Here is a 19,261-nt window from a genome sequence, read left to right on the forward strand (position 1 = left end):
ACTGATAGATAGATAGATATGAATCTAGATAGTCCATAGAATGCAAATAGATGATAGATAGATATAGATAAATAGACGATGGATAATAGATAGATGCTAGATAAATATAGACAAATGATAGATAGATAGATATGAATCTATATAGTCCATAGAATGCAAATAGATGATAGATAGATATAGAGAAACAGATGACGGATAATAGATAGATGCCAGATACATATAGAAAAATGGTAGATAGATACAAATATATAGAGTCCACAGCATGCGAACAGATGACTGACAGATAGATGATGGATACATAAAGATTAATACATAGTGTCTATGATGTAGACAGATAAACAACCTTGGACTTCTCCTGAAAGAGTGATCCAGTATTCACTAATTCACCATCCCGGCAACCTTACAGAACGCAACCACCGCGGATCATGAGAATCGACTGTTCTTCTGCGTGACGGAGCCTGCCAGAGCGTCCAGCTCGGTTCTCAGGTAAATCCCCTCCGTGGCTTCCGCCCTCCTCTCCTACAGCACATGTTTTTCTGAATTCATTTTATTTACTTGTGCACCTGTGCAACGCGATCCATACTGCTCCCCGTCTGCCGTCGAGCCTGACTCGGCACCAGGGGGTGTGGACATGGAGCAGGAGAGCCCGGAGCCCCCTCTCCCTCAGGGTGGTTCCCGGGGCGTGGGTCACCCCTTCCTGTTACCTTCCGGCTGCATACCAGAAGAGGTCGTCAGGCGCACAGCTTTAGGATGTCAAAGGAAATATGTTCTGTTAGCTTTTTTTTTTAATTAAAAAAAAAAAAAACAACAGGGATCTGTTCTGTCTGGGAATGCAACTTCGGCGCACCCTGACCCAACATTAGGAAAACGGTCCTTCCTCCTGCCTAGCTCTCAGGGATCTCTCCGCACAGAAAATCCTTGTGGGGGTGGAAGGCACTCCCCAAGGCCTTGTGGAGGTCGTGCTGAGGCCGGAGGCTCGGGGCTGTCACCCTCCGGGGAGCACCGAGTGAGCGCCGACAGGAGGCGGGGCCCAGTGGGCTTGGCCATCAATGACGAGCGCCAACAGACGGTTTTACACAGGAAATTTCAAAACGGGTTTGCTCTGTACCTACCCTCCCTCCAACCGTGGCTGCCGGCTGGGAGGTGGACCTTGAAGTATTTGCATTTGGAGACGGCGGCCGGTCTGGCCATGCCCCCTTGGCAGCGTGCCGGAGATGTGGATCGGCCGCTGGGACGGGACCGTTTGCTGACACCGGCTTGTCCTGAGGCACAGTGGCCGGGATGCGGGCTTGCACAATGACGGTGGCTTCCTGAGAGGGGGCACCCTGCTGCTCGCCACCTTCTGATCCCTTCGTCTGCAGACGCTGGTCTCCTGGCTGCAGCTGCAGCCAGCTCCAGGTAAGTAGTCTGCTTTTTCGTTATTTTTGTGCATCGTCAGCAGTAAGGGAGGGTCAGGGTAGGGTCCTGGGGTGCAAAAGGGGGATTGCATGCGTCTCCCTCTCGCTGGTGCAGACACACCGAGAAAAAACCCCAGAAAGACTTTGCAGAGCCATCCAGCAGGGAAACGCTCAGATTTCTGGGCCAACAAGACCCTCTCCTTCCAAAACTCATCCAGATGGGAAAACTTATTTGTGTGCGGGGCAGCCCCCCACCCCATGGCAGGTGCACGGGGGCCCATGCCCTGAAGGGGTCCGCTCGGCGACCTGCAGGAACACAGCCGACCTCGTTGGCACCGGTTCGCTTAGAAACCCGGTTCTCTGTGCACTTTCAAAGCTGCCCCAAAACAGGGACCCACGTGCCAGCCGCAGGGCTAGTTTGGGAATTCCCGGCTGGCCGTACAAACAAGGTCGTCGGCAGTGGTTGTGGGTCACGCTGGGGAAGAGGAACTACAGAGCGCCTGTTCTGTTTCCAAACTGAAGCGAGGTTTTTTCTGTCCTTTCATGTTCAATGTGTGCGGTCAGAAGCAGTGCTGTGTGGCGGGGGCACTCGGCAGAAGCAAGCCGATCTTAAAAACGTGGTGAAGAAGGTGCCCTTCCCACCTGAATTGTGCATGCGGGGGGAACACGGGCGTATATTTGTCCTTAAGATGTTTCTGTGTTGTGAGAATGGAGTTTTTATTTGGGCATTGCCAGTGTTGGTGGAGGGAGGGGGTGTGTCCCGGGATGCTGCCCCCCGAATCCTGGCCACCCCCCTCCGAGAAGACAAAGGGGACCCAGGCAGTGGGAAGAGTCGGGAGGACGGGCGGACCCTCCAGACTGTGCTGTTGTTGTTTCTGCTGTCTTCTGAAATATCGCTGCTTAGCCTCGCTGACAGAGGGAGGCTCAGCCGGGGCCCCACCCAACCACACCTGAGTCTGTGTCTTCGTCTTAGGGACCAGGGGAGGAAACAATGGCTTAGTGACAGGGTGGCCGGTGACAGTGGGTAAACACCCACACCCGCCCCCCTGCAGATGCTCCTGACTGGGCAGGTGAGCCCTCCGTCCTTGGCGCCCAGCCCGTCTGTGTGCCTCCTCCTGGGGTGTGGCCATCCGGCTGGCAGAGCCATGTTGGGTAGAGTCTTTCCTTTCACATCTCGCTTTCTGTCCCTGGAGGCAGCAGTTGGATGGGCATGATCTGGGGACCCCGATGCTCACTTGGCACCTTGCTGTGATTCCCTGAGTGAGGACATTTGTCCAGGGCCCCCGGGAGATGACCCATGGCTGCCCCAGATCCTCCCAGCCCCTCCCTATGGCCAGTGCAATGCCGTGGGGAATGGTGACACTGTGAATGAGCAGAGAGCCATGCAGGATGGGCTCCCCCCAGTGAGTGTTCTGCAGCTGTGTGTCCACAGCCTCACCAGCTGGACAGATGGGTGGATGGACCTGAGGTCTGCCTTCCTATAAGAGAAAGCAACGGGTTTGGTGACTGTGTGTGCTTCTGAACTGTGCTCGAACCTTGGCGGCTGTGTCCCTGCTGGGACCTTAGGAGGGATGTCCATGCTGGGACCTCGGGGGGCCACGTCCGTCCTGAGACCTTGGATGGCCCCATCTGTGCGTGTCCGTGCCAAGACTTCAGGGGGGCCACGTCTGTGCTGGGACCTCAGGGGACCATGTCCGTGCTTGGATCTCGGGTGGTTGCAGCCATGCCAGGACCTCAGGGGGCTGCCTCCACCACTTTTGTGCCAGTTGTCTTGCTGTGGGGAATACGGCCAGGGCCAAGAGGGCAGACTGCCCTCGGTGCCATCCTTCAGGCCAGAAACTCACTCTCCCCAGCAATATATGGTCACTCTACGAAAGCAGCTCAAGGTTCTAGAGCAACAGTGTTGGGTGGAGGGGCTCTCTGAGCCAACACTTTTCACGCACCGATTGTATACACCAACACACGCCCTGCTTTCGGACCATCCCACTCAGTCCTAACCACACCATCCTCATCCCCACGTTCCAGATGGGGAAACTGAGGCTGGAAGAGGTGAAGGAACTCATCCAAACACACAGAGCCACTGAGGGGCAGAGCAGGAATCCGGAACCACACTTTCGGCCTCCAGGGCCCTCTTGCTTAACCCAGTGCCTGACCGCTGTCCTGTCATCCCCTTGTTTCAAGCATTGGACAACTCACCACGTGCTGGGCTCGGTGCTGAGTGTTTCTGGGGAACAGGAAGACAAAATAAAATTGTGCAGACTCAGGATCCAGGCCCTGAGCGTTCAAAGCAGGAAGAAATCCAAGAGGGCTTCCTGGAAGTGGTGGTGCTTGCCAGGGCCATGTGGGTGTAGAGCTGCAGCAAAAGGGACACCGTGAACGGGAGCAGGGGCAGGCTGGGGTGTGTGTTCTGGGTGGAGGGAGCGCTGGTGTCCACAGGGCCCAGGGTAGCCCCAGGAGGGGGGTGAGACTTCAGCAGCTGGCCCGGAAAAGCCATGGAAGCTTCTGGCACTGCTGGTAATGCTGGGACTATGTTTTGGAAAGACATCTGTGTGAGGTGTGATCCAAGTGGCTGGCGGCCAGAGCAGAAAACGCCCTAGAGCTGGAATCTGTGGTTTGCTGACCGACGAGGGGGGCTGGACGCGAGGGGAGGGGTCCAGGGTGACTCTCAGAGACTGTGAGGTGGGGTGACGTGGACCGAGGCAGGGCGGCCGGCCAGGCTGGGCTGTGTTTGTTGAAGATGGTGACTTTGTGCAGAGGCTGTTCTGGCCGGACCCCCAGGGACGCTTATGAGTGGGTGGTGGGCTGAGAGTGGGGATCCCGGGCTTTGAGCAGTCATGGGGCGACCTGGGTGTTGTTTATGGGGGTGGCGCAAGCATGGAACCCCTGATGGAGAGAGGGAGTATGGGAGGAGAGGGACAGTGAGGTTCTTGGAGAAGAATTGAGTGTGAGATACTCAGGGCTGGGGCACGCCCTCTCTGATGTGACACTAGTGGGTTAGTGTAATTACCTGGGTTAATTCTGTCATCTCCCCTCACCAGATGCCAGCAATAACCTCTCCCCTGAAGTTGAGACAACCAAAAATCTCCCCAAATATTGTCTAGTGTCCCCTAGGGGGAGAGACAAAGTTACCCCTGGTCATGAACCCCTGTGATAGATGATAGAGAAATAGAGAGATGATAGAGAGAGAGAGAGGAAGAGAGTGTGAGAGAGAGATGATAGACAGATGGATAGATAGATAAATAGATGATAGATTAGATAGATAGATAGATAGATAGATGATAGATAGATAGATAGATGATTGATTGATTGATAGACACAGAGTCTTTTATGCTAGATCAGAGTTTCTCAACCTCAGCATCATGGACATTCAGGGCTGGACCATTCTCTGTGGTGGGGCCGTCCTGTGTACTGTGGGGTGTGGAGCAGCATCCCTCGTCTCCACCCCCCAGTTGCCAGGAGCACATCCTCCAGTTGTGACACCCAAAACTGTCTACAGACATCACCAAGTGTCCTCTTTGGGACAGAATCACCCCCAATTCGCAACCACTGGGGGAGAGGGCAAGAAGGAGCAAGGAACAAAGCAGCCATGGGGCTTGGAGCAGAAGCAGGACCATGTCTCATCCCCGGGGTCTCAGAGAGAGAACTGGGTTGGGTCAGGACATTCTGGGCCACGTCTTCCCATTTCCCAAACTTTTGCTGCATGGTCTTGTTTCTATAATAAATAACTAAAATGTAAAAGGCACAGTTAGAGGGCACAGAGCTAACGTGTATAGAATAAGCAGATATGCCTCTTGCAGGCCACATCTTGGGGGGAAATGGGCCAGGATTTACTCCCCCCATCCCTACATGAGGGGCATGTCATGCCACGGTGTGTGCTTGTCATCCTTTTGGTACACGATTATCTGCCTGAGAACCAAACACTGGCTCCAACAAGCGGCATCTTTACTAACAAAATGGGAACAATAGGAAGACTCTTTTGTAATATCCCGTGGTACAAAGACAATGGAGGAAGTGTGTGGATTAGGAGACGTGGCTCCCCCCCTGCTGGGTCACTCACTGCTGCTGACGTGGCCCATCCGCCAGCATGTGAAGGCTCCTCTGAGTGCCCTGCGGGGGGAGGTGTGGGTCTCCAGGTGTTTATCTGACATGCACGTGTGCTGGGGGCAGAACAGGGCAAGGCCACCCCTGCACTCAGGACAGGGAGAGACCAGCAGGCACATGGGATAGAGTGGGAGATAAACCCTCAGTCATGGCCACAGGGAATGAATGGGCAGGGTGTCTGCGTATGCTGCAACCTTGTATATGAGAGACTAGGAGAAATTATCTTGGGCTCAGTAACCATTTGTTGGATGGATGGATGGATGGATGGATGGATGGATGGATGGATGGAAGGAAGGATGGGTGAATGGATGGATAAATGGATGAAGTGAATTGATGGGTGGGTGGGTGGATGGGGAGGTGGATGGGTGGGTGGATAGATGGATGGATGGGTGGATGGATGGATGGAAGGAAGGAAGGATGGATGAATGGATGGATAAATGGATGAGTGAATGGATGGGTGGGTGGATGGGTGGATGGATGTGTGGGTGGATGGATGGATACATGGATGCGTGGGTGGGTAGATGGATGGATGGATGGACAGATGGATGGATGGATGAGTGGATGGATGGGTGGGGGGATGGGTGTGTGGGTGCAAGGATGGGTGGATGAGGGGATGTGAGGGGGATGGAGAGATGGATGGGTGTGTGGGTGCATGGATGGATGGATGAATGGATGTGAGGTGGATGGATAGATGGATGAGTGGGTGGGTGGATGGATGGATGGATGGGTGGGTGGGCGGATGATGAAGGAATAGATGGATGTAACAAGAGAGGAGGCTTGTCCCCAGTTAATTCCCCTGAATTACTTTTCTAAGCTGTCATAACAAATTACCACAAACTGGGTGGCTTAAAACCACAGGAATTCATCCTCCTCCAGTCCTGGGGACCAGGCGTCTGAGATGAAGGTGTTGCAGGGCTGCACTCCCTCTGGAGGCTCCAGGGGAGGGTCCTTCCTGCCTCTTCCAGCTTCTGGGGATCCAGGCGTCCCTGGGCTGGTGGCCGCCTCCCTCCCGTCTCTGCCTCCGTCTCCACGTGGCTTCTCCTCTCTGTCTGTGTCTCTCTGTGTATCTTCTCCTCTTCTTATAAGGATGTCAATCATATTGGATTAGGGCCCACCCCGACTCATCTGAATTTACATCTTAACTGCATCTTCAAAGACCCTATTTCCAAATAAGGCCACCTTCACAGCTACCAGGCATTAGGACTTCAACATATCTTTTTGGGAGTCACAACACTCCTCAAACAAAACCCTGCAGTCCTCATCCTGATTAGAGGAGGAGAGAGGGTGTGGATGGGTGGAGACCTGGGGCCCCCGCTCAGATGCCCCCCACTACCGCTCACCCAAATTCCCTTACTAGGTCACAGATCTCCCCTGAAGGGCTGCTGGAGAGTGGAGCTGCCCCCAAAGCTCACGCCTTCTTGAGCATCTGCACAGGGCCCACCTGTGTCCCCACTGTGCAGAAGGAATGGGGGAAGACAACTAGCTCGTGTGCAAGCCTACTGTGTGCCCAAGGGGCTCCCTGGATGCTCTCCAGGGAGATCATGGGACCCTCACAGGAACATTGCAAGACCCAACTCTGCATCGCCACCCTGGTGCTGATGAGGAAATGGAGCAGGGCTGAGAATAGGGTCAAGCACATGAGGCCCTCAAACACCACAGACCTCAGTCATCAAAGTAAATACTGTTGTCTTCACCTTTTTTAATGTATCGAGGAGAAATTCACATCACATAAATACACTATTATAAACACAATCCAATGGCATTGAGCCCATTCACCATGGTGGGCAACCACCACCTCTATCCAGTTCCAAGACACTTCATCACCTCCGAGGGAAACCCTGTACCCATCAGCAGTCACTCCCTATTACCCTCCCCACAGCCCCTGTGAATCACCAACCTGCAATTGTTTTCAGCTCGGAAAGGAAGGAAGCTCTGACACACACTACAATGTGGATGAACCTTAAAAACATAATGCTCACTGACAGAAGCCAGACACCAAATGTCACATGGTGTGCAATTATTCCATTTATATTAAACGTCCAGAACAGATAAGCCAATAAATACCATTTAATGCAATGCTTTCACAAATGCAAATTAACGCAGAAATCACATGATGAACCAAACATTAAAATTTCAAAAAAAAGAACAGCGTCACACAGAGACCTATTGGAGAGTGAGGCAAAAGGAAAAATTGTGCTTCCATATATACATCTCCTTATGAGTTTCTTTAATGGTAAATTTTTGCCAGACTATTGAACAGTTGAGAGAAGACAGAAACATTGAAAAGTAGGTGTACTGAAGCTCACAGTATTGTGTTAAGTTTAAATAGTTTATTGGTATCCAAACTAGAGTTTACAATAAGTTGACTTTTCTGGCTTTCATGAGAGCAAATGCATCAATAATATATTCAAAATCTACTTCTACTATAATATTGTGGGGGAACCGAACTGTTAAAATATATAAAAGCGGATCCATAGGATGCTCATGTATCCCTTGCCTCAGGCTCTCACGTGGCTCCACATGGCACTAAAGCCAACGCTAGCTGGGGAGCAGAGCCTGGAAAGCATCTGGCCAAACCCTGGGGTCTTCCTTTCCCAGCCCAGACCTCCATGGAGGCATCAACCAGCCAGTAGGAGATCACCAGAGGCTCGAACCAGAACTCATTTGTGACTCTTTGTTACAGCAACTACAGGAAACTAACAAAAATTATCATTATCATGAAGATACGACAAGTCGCAGTGTGTGGCATAAAACCGAAGCAGCCAACACAGGCAAATTCGTAGCCTTGACGGCATTCATTGGAAAAGGAGAACAGTTGTAAGTCTATGGCCCAAGGTTCCAGCTCAAAACCTAGAAAGAGTTTCTCTTCCGAGATCAAATCCAAAGAAAGTAGAAGGATGGAAATGCTGAAGGTCAGAGACCAGTGAAACAGAAAACAAATGTGCTCTAGAGAAAAATCCGCAAGAATAGTATCCATCTCATGCGGTCACCTTTACGGTTGAATAAGATGCATTTGTTCAGTGCTAATGGATAATAAGTACTTGACAAATGTCACTCTTATTGGGGGTTTATCCCAAATTATATGGGATTCCCAGTTCTAGGTGCTTAACTCAGATAAACTCATAAAACCCTGATGACATGCCTCTGAGAAAGTTACCAACATCACTTTACACATGGGGAAACTGAGGCACAGAGAGACAATGTCATGTTTCCAAGGTCACCCGGCCGGTCAGTGGTCTATGCTCCCTGCTTTTATTACTGCTATTATCATTTATTATTATTGCTCCATACATAGGGATTCTGAGCAATCTGATGACTGTATTTAAAGCTAAGTACCCATCTGTGTGGGGGTGATGGAAACATTCTAGAACTAGACATGGTCGCGTAACATGGTGCATGCACAGAATGACAGTGAATCATTCACTTTAAGACGGTGCATTCTATCTCAATTTTAAAATAAGGGAGGAAAAACATAACTGTCCGAGGCCCCGTGTCTTACTTCCTCATCCCGGCTATAAACAGTCTCTGCAGGACGTGCTGCTAGCCGAGCTGGGTCCTAGAGGTTCTGAGTCACCCTTGCAGGAAGCCAGTGAAGGGGCGTTCCGAGATCCCCACCGCAAGGTAGCTGTCCCTGAACCCCGGCTGGCCGATTTCCTTCACCAAGCACAACTCCCTTCTAAATAAACACTGCCATGGCCGTTTCTAAACAATCATGCAAATGATGGACGGGCCAGGTTTCTGCACGTGGGGCTGTGGGCAGTGCGTGGCACAGCATCCCCCTGGCTGTGGCTCCAGGATGAGCCTCCTCACAACCCGGTTTTGTGCTAGCTGCTCTGTGATAAAACATCAGGCTCTGTGCACGTGGCTGCTGACGAAAATGGACCACAAGGGAGAGACAATGGGGGCCGGAGAGATTATTGGGGGTCAGAGAGCCTACTGGGGATCAGGAGATGATTGGGGTACCAGAGAAAAATTTGGAGAACAAAGAGATTATTGGGGTACCAGAGAGAAGTTTGGAGAGCAAAGAGATTATTGGGGTACCAGAGAAATTATGGGGGACCAGAGAGAGTTTGGGGGACCACAGAGAGTTTTGGGGACCAGTGAGAATTTTGAGGACCAGACAGGGTTTTGGACTACGATAAATATTATTGGAGTATCAGAGAAAATTTGGGGCAATGAAGAGACTATTGGGGGACCAGAGGAATTATGGGGGATCAGAGAGAGCTTTGGGGACCAGAAAGTTTATTGGGGTACTGGAGAAGTTGTGGGAGACCAGAGAGAGTTTGGGGGACCAGAGAGCATTTTGGGCACAAGACAGGCTTTTGGAGGACCAGAAAGATTTTTGGAGTATCAGAAAACTTGGGGAAATGAAGAGTCTATTGGGGGACCAGAGAAATTATGGGGGACCAGGGAGAGTTTCGGGGACCAGAGAGACTTTGGGGGACCAGAAGTTCAATAAACAAGAAAGTTTATTGGGGTATCAGAGATAATTTCGGGAAACAGATTATTGGGGTCCATAAAATTATTGGGGACCACAGAGACTTTGGGGGACCAGAGAGATTTTAGGGTGACCAGAAAAATTATTGGGGTACCAGAGAAAATTCGGAGGATCAGAGAGAATATTGAGGGCCAGATATATTATTCGGAGACCAAAGAAGCTTTCGGGGCCAGGCAGATTATTGGGGGGCTAGAGAGATTATTGGGGGCCCGACAGATTACTGGGGACACATGCCAAAGATTTCATTTTCACTATCCCCCATTCGAGGAGCTCACTTGGGTCACAGTGATGGCTGAGTGCACTTTTTCCTGAGAACATTCATGGGCCGTGTGTGCCCGGGCAGAATAACCCCACTTGGAGGGTGTGGTCTGTGCCCGAGCCCCACACACTGATTAGCCCCAGATCCTCTTTTCCCACTGAAAGTTGTTTCCATTTTGCTAAGAGCCTCTGACAACTTCCCTAGTGCCTTATACTTGGTCCTCAGGCTCCGGGGGACGGAACGTGGACCCAGGCTACGTGCTGAGGGCTTCCCGTAGGGCTCTGGGGTGCAGCAGGGACTGAGTGGTTCCTGCGTCCCTGCCCGGTGTCCTCTTCCGTGTGAGGGGTGACACCTGCATGGCACACTCAGGGCTTGTCCTTGGAGGTCCCTGCCACCCTGAATGTCCAGGTTCATACCCACCAGGCACAACCCGGCCCCAGCCTGACACCAGTATTCTCACCTGTCTACCAGGTGCGCCCAAGTACCCTTCCCCACCTCCTCACCACTCACCTAGCACCCAGGGTCTCCGTCCTGTCCCCTGGCTCTGTGACCACTTCCTCTGGGAAGCCCATGCTACACTGGGATACAGCCCACCATGTAACACCCCTGGATGGCAAGGCCCAGGACAGGTCCCCATACAAACAGAGAGTGACCGTATGACCTGGCAAATCCACTCTTAGGCATATACCCAAGAGAGTTCAAAACAGGGACTCAAATAGATACTTGTACACCCACATTCATGACAGCATGATTCACATCAGCCAAAAGGTGGAAAGACCCCAAATGCCCATCAACCGATAAACAGATAAACCAAAACTGGTCCATCCATACAGTGGAATATTACTCAGCCATGAAAAGGAGTGAAGCTCTGACACAGGCTACAACATGGATGAACCTTGAACACATGATGCTTGGTGAGAGAACCAGACACAAAAGGCCACATAGTGTGTGGTTCCATTTATATAAGAGGTCCAGAACAGGCAAATCCACAGACAGAAAGGGGATCAGTGGTGGCCAGTAGGAGGGGTAATGAGACAGTGGGGGGATGTCCTAGTCAGCCTGGGCTGATATGACAAAATACTATAGATGGGGCAGCTTAAAAAGCAGACATTTATTTCCATAGTTCTAGAGTTTGGAGTCTAAGATCAAGATTCCGGCAGATTCTGTGTCTGAAGAGAGCCTGCTTCCTGGTTTGCTGTGACCTCTGTGGTCACTGCTGGGGGAGGGGGTGAAGAGATCAGGTGTCCACAAACAGCGGCCGCTGATGGCCTGACTTGACCTGTGGGTTAAAGAGAATGGTACTTCCTGTCCAGCTGTTGGGTGTGGGGTGAGAAGCCATCCCCATTTGCCCGGGAAGCAGGGCGCTCTTGGGAGGCAGGACTTTTGGAGCTAAAATGAAGACAGTCCTGGAAAATGGGAACACGTTGTACACCCAGCAGGGTGACAACCCTGCTGTAGGAGGTTGAGTAGTGGCCCCCCAAAAGATATGTCCACGTCCTAAAGCCCTAGTACCCAGGAACGGGACCTTGTTTTGAAACAGGGTCTTTGCAGATGTGATTAAGTGAAGGATGGAGAGGAGGTCATCCTGGAGGAGGGTGGCCCTAAATCCAATGACAGTGTCCTCATCAGAGACAGAAGAGGAGACACAGACACAGAGGAGAAGCCACGTGGAGACAGAGGCTGAGATGGAGGGAGGCGGCCACCAGCCCAGGGACGCCTGGAGCCCCAGAAGCTGGAAGAGGCAGGAAGGACCCTCCCCTGGAGCCTCGGGAGGGAGCGCGGCCCTGTGACCCCTTCATCTCAGACGTCTGGGCTCCAGGACTGGGGGAGGAGGAATTCCTGGGGGTTAAGCCCTGCAGTGTGGGGTCATCTGTTACGACATCACAGGACACTCGTACACTAGGTTACCCTGGACACGACACCTTCAAGCCGTGTGACCACCAGGCAACCTCCACGTACTTCTTGTTTTTGCTCATTTCTCTGTTGTGATGGGCCTGGGGGAGGGGCCGGGAGGGATACTGGCTCCCATATACACAGGTGACCTTCAGAGACTCACTTCGTCACTCTCTGCCTCAGTTTCCCCCATGTGTCGGGGTCTCTGTATCTCTCTGAGGTTGCACCAGGTCCTGCTGTCCCTTCTCCCTTTCATCCCAGACAACGCTCCTTATGTTTCTTGTTGGGAATGCTCGGGATGGTGGGGACGTGGAGGGAGCCCCACATTAATGCCCCAGGCCACCGTCATCACAGAAATGGTCTGCAAGGGTAACAGCCAAGGGGAATGGACACAAGATAGCTCTCTCCCTACACTTGGCCCTAATTGCAGGGACAGCAGACTGATCGTGAGGACCCTATACCCTCCCAGGCCATAAGAAAGATGGGACCCAGGCTACCCCTGCCCTCTCTCTCGAGATGGCCCGCCCACAGTCTAGTGACCACACTCAGGGGATCTATCTACCCACAGCTCGTGGATGCCCACCTGGTTAGAGGGCAACATGGACTCCATCTCATCAGCTCACCACCCGTGATGTGCAGGGATGGACGCTGGGGCGTTGTTACGGAAAGTCAGAGTATGTTGTATCGAATCCAGTGGATTGTGACCTAGGTGGGATTTCTTGTCCTCAGCACTGTGGACATTTGGGGCCCGATGATGGTCTGGTGTGGGGCATCCTTTGCATTACAGGATGTGGAGCAACACCCTGGTCTCCACCCTACGGATGCCAGGAGAACCCTCCTCCCAGTGGTGACAACAAAAATGCTCCCAGACATGCCAAGTGTCGTCCTAGGCGGCTGAGTCATCCCCACTTAGGAACCACTGTGATAGATAATAGATAGATGGATAGATAGATAGATAGATAGATAGATAGATAGATAGATAGATGATAGATGGATAACAGATAATGATAGATAGGTAGATAGATAGATTAGATAGGTATAAACAGATTAGATAGATGGATAGATAGATAGAGAGAGAGATAGATAGAGAGATAGATAGAGAGATGATAGATGGATAACAGATAATGATAGATAGGTAAATAGATAGATTAGATAGGTATAGACAGATTAGATGGATGGATGGATAGATAGATAGATAGATAGATAGATAGATAGATAGATAGATAGATAGACAGATGATAGATGGGTAACAGATAATAACAGATAGATGATAGATAGATGGATAGATAGATAGATAGATAGACAGATGATAGATGGGTAACAGATAATGATAGATGATAGATAGAGGGATGAAGAGATAGATGGCTGAATGAATGGATACATAGATAGATAGAAGATAGACATATAGATGATAGATGATGGATGGATAGATGATGATAGACAAATGATAAATTGATGGATAGATAGTTGATGGATAAATAGATACGCAGATGGATGGGTGAATGAATGGATGGACAGATAGATTGATAAGCGATAGGTGGATAGACAGATAATGGATGGATGGATGGACATATTGATAGATGCTGGATGGGTAGATACGTAATGGATGGATGGATGGGTGGGTGGATAGGTAATGTATCAACGGATGGATGGATGATTGATACATAGAGAGACAAATTGATACATGATGAAAGAAACAAAGAGTCTCTCATGTTGAGGCCGGCTGTCTCAGTCTTGGCACTATGGGCATTCGGGGCTGGACCACTCTCTGTGGTGGGGTGTCCCCTGCACTGTAGAGTGTGGAGCAGCATCCCTGGTCTCCACCCTCCAGATACCAGTAGGATCTCCCCGTCCCAGTCGTGGCGACAACCAGAAACCACTTCAGACTTTGCCAAGTGTCTTATGGGGGGCCCAATCACCCCCAGTCGAAAGCCCTTGGCCACACTCACCCTGGTTAAACAGCAATATCAGCCACATCTCACCAGCTGACCACGCACACCTTTGAGGGATGCTGGGGCTTCTTGTAGTCTCAGCAAGCACCCCATAACATTAACCAGAAAATCAGCGTAGGTTGTACCGAACCCGATGTCTTACCTCCGAGACCAGCCCTCGGTTCTTCCCCAAAACCCGCAGGGTGTCTGTGTGGGGCTCTGTGATGAGAACGAATCAGGCACACTCTCCGGTCCCCTGTGAGGCCGAGGAGGAGGGCGGTGAGGTCCACGGGGCCACCTCCAGGATCCCGACGTGGGCCGGGCCCTGTCCAAGGTCGCCGTGAGGTGGGTGTGTGGTGGGCGGGGCCCGACGTGGGTTTGCTCCTTCCATGCAAATCTTCAAACACTATCAGCTGTGTGTCTGACCACGGCCACGTCGTGACCTAATGACTTAACCTCAATTTCCTCTTCTGTTAAACAAGAGAAATCATACTTTCTCCCCTTCATCACAGGGATGCTGTGCTAATAGACGGGCTCTGGTAAATATCAAGCTACAGAGATACACGAGGTGTCGACCCGTGAAATGACATGACATTGAACTTCAGCACTGCCGACAACAAGAGGGGAGTCAGCCGGGCGGTTGGGGGCCTTCTCCCGGCTCTGGACGGGATGCCCTCAGCTCCCTCGAGCCTCAGTTTAGCAATCCATACAATGGATACAGTGCCGTTCCGGGACCTTGCAAATTAAGAAACATTGATTTTTCGTTCAGTGGTGGTTTTCTGGTATAAAGGCTTGGCAGGCCCCCTAATTTTCTCACATGACCACTTGGTGGATGAGCTGTGGGGTTTATTTTCTCCAAAACTCAGGAGTCAGAGTCCCATCTGGTGAGTCAAGATGATCTACTGTGGCCTCTAAAACATGCCTAGCACCCCCATCTATGATACCTGCCCCCTTGTCTCCTCTTTCTGGACCTTCTGGCTCTGCTCAGAGGTGGGTGGGGGTTTGCACATGATGAGGGGTCTCCAGCAGCCTGTTGGTGGTGGCACAAGGGTCCTGGAGTGGCCTCTGATTTGAACGCTGAGAGACCTGGTCTCTCCAACTTCGCCCTGCTCCTGGCACCCCCCAGTCTTTGCAGCTTCCAGCAAATTTGCATCTTAATGTCACCCCATCCTGCATCCGTGTTCCACCGCCCCCACCCACGTTCCACCCCCTGATAGCTGCCGCGTGCTCAGACATGACCTGATTCTGCCACTGATTGAGAGTCTCGTCATTGAAGTTCCAGGGGCCCGTGGGAGGATAATGTGTCAGTGCCAACGTGCGATGGGTGGTGCCTTTGGAATACAGGGGTCTCAGAACTCAGAGGGAGAAACGCACTTGCCCTCCACCCAGGGGACAATTAGGAACGTCACTGAGGGTCTTGCTTGTCCAAGGGCATGTGTCTCAGTCAGAGTCCTCCAAAGAAACAGACTGTGGTGGCTAATTTTATGTGTCAGCTTAGCTGGGCCACGAGGTGCCCATATATCTGGTTAAACATTATTCTGGATGTTTCCGTGAGGGTGTTCTTGGATGAGATTAGCATTTGAGTCGGCAGACTGGGTAAAGCAGATTGCGCTCCCCAATGTGGGTGGGCCCCATCTAATCAGTTGAAGGCAGGGGTAGAACTAAAGATGGGGTAAGGGAGAATTCGCTCTGCCTGCCCAACTGTCTTCAAGCTGGGATGTTGGTCTTCTCTGGCCCTCAGACTGGAACTTACATCAGCTCTCCCAGGTCTCCAGGTTGCTGACGGCAGATAACGGGACTTCTGAGCCTGCATGATCATAGGAGCCAGTTCCTTATCTTACATTTATTTATCTCCTATTGATTCTGTTTCTCTGGAGAATGCTGACTAAATCAAGAACCAAAAACAGATAAATATAGATATAGATACAGATATAGATATAGATATAGATATAGATATAGATATAGATATAGATATAGATATAGACATAGATATAGATATAGATATAGGTATAGGTTTAGATATAGATATAGTTATAGATATAGATATAGACATAGATATAGATATAGATATAGGTATAGGTATAGATATAGATATAGTTATAGATATAGGTATAGATATGGATATGGATATATAGACATAGATATAGTTATAGATATAGATATAGTTAAAGATATAGGTATAGATGTGGATGTATATATCTATCAATAAAGATAGATAAATATAATAGATAGATAGATGGATGGACAGATAGATAGACAGATAGATATAGAGATTTACTTAAGGAATTATCTCATGTGATCCCGGGGGTTGTCAAGTCCCAGTTTTGCAAGGTAGACCAGGCAGCTGGAGACCCAGGGAAGAGCTGATGTTGTGGCTCGAGTCCAAAGGCCGTCTGGAGACAGAATTCCCTCTTCCTTGGGGGAGATCAATACGTTTTCTCTAAAGGCCTTCCACTGATTGGACGACGCCCACCCACATTATGGAGGGTCATCTGCTTTCCTCAAAGCCCACTGATTTAAATGTTAATCTCATCTAAAAACAACCTTCACAGCAATGTCCAGACTGGTGTCTGACCACGTATCTGGATACCGTGGCCCAGCCAAGTTGACAATTAAAATTCACCATCACAGTTTGGTGGCAATCCACCTGGCCCATGCCTGGTCCCTGGGCTGTGCTCAGGGCTGACCCTGCCTCTCGCTTGCCTTGCCCAACTCCCAGAGTCCAACCAACCCTCTGAGTCTCTGCTGTGTCCTCCATTGGTCCCCCTAATCAAATGTCCACCTGGGTTTCTGTGGCTGGACCCTCACTCCCCAGGCCATGCCCCCAGCTCTCCATTCAGCTGCCCCCCGAGTCCTCTTCTGTGGCTGTGGGCATTCGCAGGGGCTGCCACGCCCCAGGGGACCACAAGTGCCCAGGAAGTGGAAACGCCGAGGGCTCTCCTCTCTAACCCTCATGAGTCACTGAGCCAGGGAGACGTGGCCGAGCTTCTTCTGGTCAGCATGACGGCAACGGAGAGGGGCTCTCTCAAGGGTCCTCGGGGACCTGGGGCAGGCGGCACCCCCACGTCCATCCAATGGGCCTCTTTCTCACTAAGGAGTGAGCATCTTCTTGCTTTCTGCACAGCACACCTCCAGGCTCATCTTAATGGGGATGGGACATGAGGGAACGAGGTTAGCTGTGTTTCGTTTTCCTGCACACATCTTTGTGTGCACATATCTTTTCATTTCTTTTTCTCCCCCAGTTTTGAGATATAATTGACATATAACACCATACGCGTCTACAATGTACAACACAATGATTTGATACATGTACAGGGAACACATTTTAAGAAGGAAACAAAGTTGCTTTGTTTAATATCCATAAACACACTCTCCTGTTACAAAGTTTAGGATGGAAACAATGAAAAAACGCAATGCTTGAGAAATCATACCCAGCAGTAGAAATCAAGAAGAATGAACCCCTTCATTTGCAAACACCCTGTTTGCGTGTGTCTTAAGTTGAGTGATAATAGTCTGCACTTCGTGCTCAGAAGCCAAAGCGACATCTTTATCTGTGTCCTTGGAGACTCATTAGATGTGTCAGGACAGGGTTGCTCAACGAGCCGACCCCACCTTGACGAACGTTACAAAATCCATCAAGCGGGTAGGATGCGCGATCATTAAGATCCCAAGATAATAGAGAAGGCCGGTTGCGGCATCCTGGGTGCTCTCTTCACGGAAAGATAAACATCTCCTTCCCGTGATCTTATCAGTTTCACAACCATCAGCCCTCTGGCCTCCACGTCACCCAGGAAACCCAGCCCTTCTCCTCCGAGAGGTCCCGCTCGTTGGTTGGGGGTGGTTGGGGTTGAGATTTCGTGTCTACAGAAGACACGTCTCCAATGGTTAACAGCCTGAGGCCCAGGTCAACGGCGAGGCCCTCATGGGGAAGTTTTATGTAATTCGTTAAGTAGGAAACCAACAGAATAACGAGATCTCTAGTTACTGAGAGACCACATAGAGGTGTGAATGCCAGAAGACTGCTAATTTAGATATGGGACTGTGTTATGGGCTGAATTATGGCCCCATAAAATTCCTATGTTGAAGCCCTGACCCCAGGACCTCAGAATGGGGCTGTATGTGGAGATGGGTCTTTAAAGAGGTGACGAAGGTAAAATGAGGTCATTAGGGTGGGTCCTGATCCAATAGGACTGGGGTCCTTATGAGAAGAGGAGATGAGGACACAGACACGCACAGAGGGACGACCATGTGAGGACCTGGGGAGAAGACAGTGTCTACACACCAAGGAGAGAGGCCTCAGGGGGAACCAGCCCTGTGACACTTGGATGTCGGATTCCAGCCTCCAGGACTGTGAGACCATAAAAGCCTGATGTTTAAGACCCCAGTCTGTGGTCCTTTGTTACAGCAGCCCAGGGAAACCCATACAGACAGGACAAGTTTCTACACAGCACTAAAACTCCCATCACTGTGGTGTTCTTCTCTGCTTCTCATCCTAACCTGCTGTATCTTGGAAATGGTGGCCACACAGTAGACACCAACACCATTGCCAGGTGGGGGCACTGTTTGTCCGCAAGCACCCTTCGCTGGCCTCTGTAATTAAATGTGGTCTGGAGATGGCCCTCAGGAGGGACTTTTCACATGCACGGCCACTTCCAGCTGGAACCTCCTCCAGAACACGTGGACACACATTGCTCTGCACAGTTGTCTCTCCAATCAACCATTAAACTAGGTACCCCGTGTGTCGGAGGCCACGAGGAGAGTGTGTAGACAGACCTCCACCTCAGGCCCCTCAAGATTTCCTCATCTAGGCTCTGGGCCCTGTGGACATAATGATAATCTCTACCCCATCACCAACGGAACATCTGCTAGATCTGCAGCCACCTCACCCATTTCAAAGGACTGAACGCATTCAGAGTACGTTCTCTGATCCCAGTGGAATTAAGCTGGAAACCAGTAACTAAAAGATGACTAGAGATTCTCCAACGTCCAGACATTTCCAAATAACCCATGGGCCAAAGAAGGAATCATGATGAAAACATAGAAAAAGACTTTTAATGAATGATGGTGTAGGCAGAATAATGCCCCCAAACATGCCCAGATCCTAATCCTTGGAACCTGTGAATGTGTGACCTGACATGGTAAAGGGGACTTTGCAGATTTGATTAAATTAAGGGTCTCCAGG

The 19,261-nt window shown here is 50.7% G+C and overlaps 1 protein-coding gene across 1 annotated transcript in view; it reads left to right on the forward strand.

The window, feature by feature from the left end:
- The first annotated feature begins 1,171 nt into the window (after positions 1 to 1,171).
- Positions 1,172 to 19,261, forward strand: part of P2RY8 (P2Y receptor family member 8) — a 48,799-nt gene continuing 30,709 nt past the window's right edge. The window contains exon 1 of the mRNA XM_014795514.2: positions 1,172 to 1,398. The gene's annotated coding sequence lies outside the window, so the exon portion shown is untranslated. The remainder of the gene's footprint in view (positions 1,399 to 19,261) is intronic.

This window comes from Ceratotherium simum, chromosome X (genome assembly GCF_057802395.1).
Source record: "Ceratotherium simum simum isolate JZ-2026a chromosome X, ASM5780239v1, whole genome shotgun sequence".
NCBI classification, from domain to species: domain Eukaryota; kingdom Metazoa; phylum Chordata; class Mammalia; order Perissodactyla; family Rhinocerotidae; genus Ceratotherium; species Ceratotherium simum.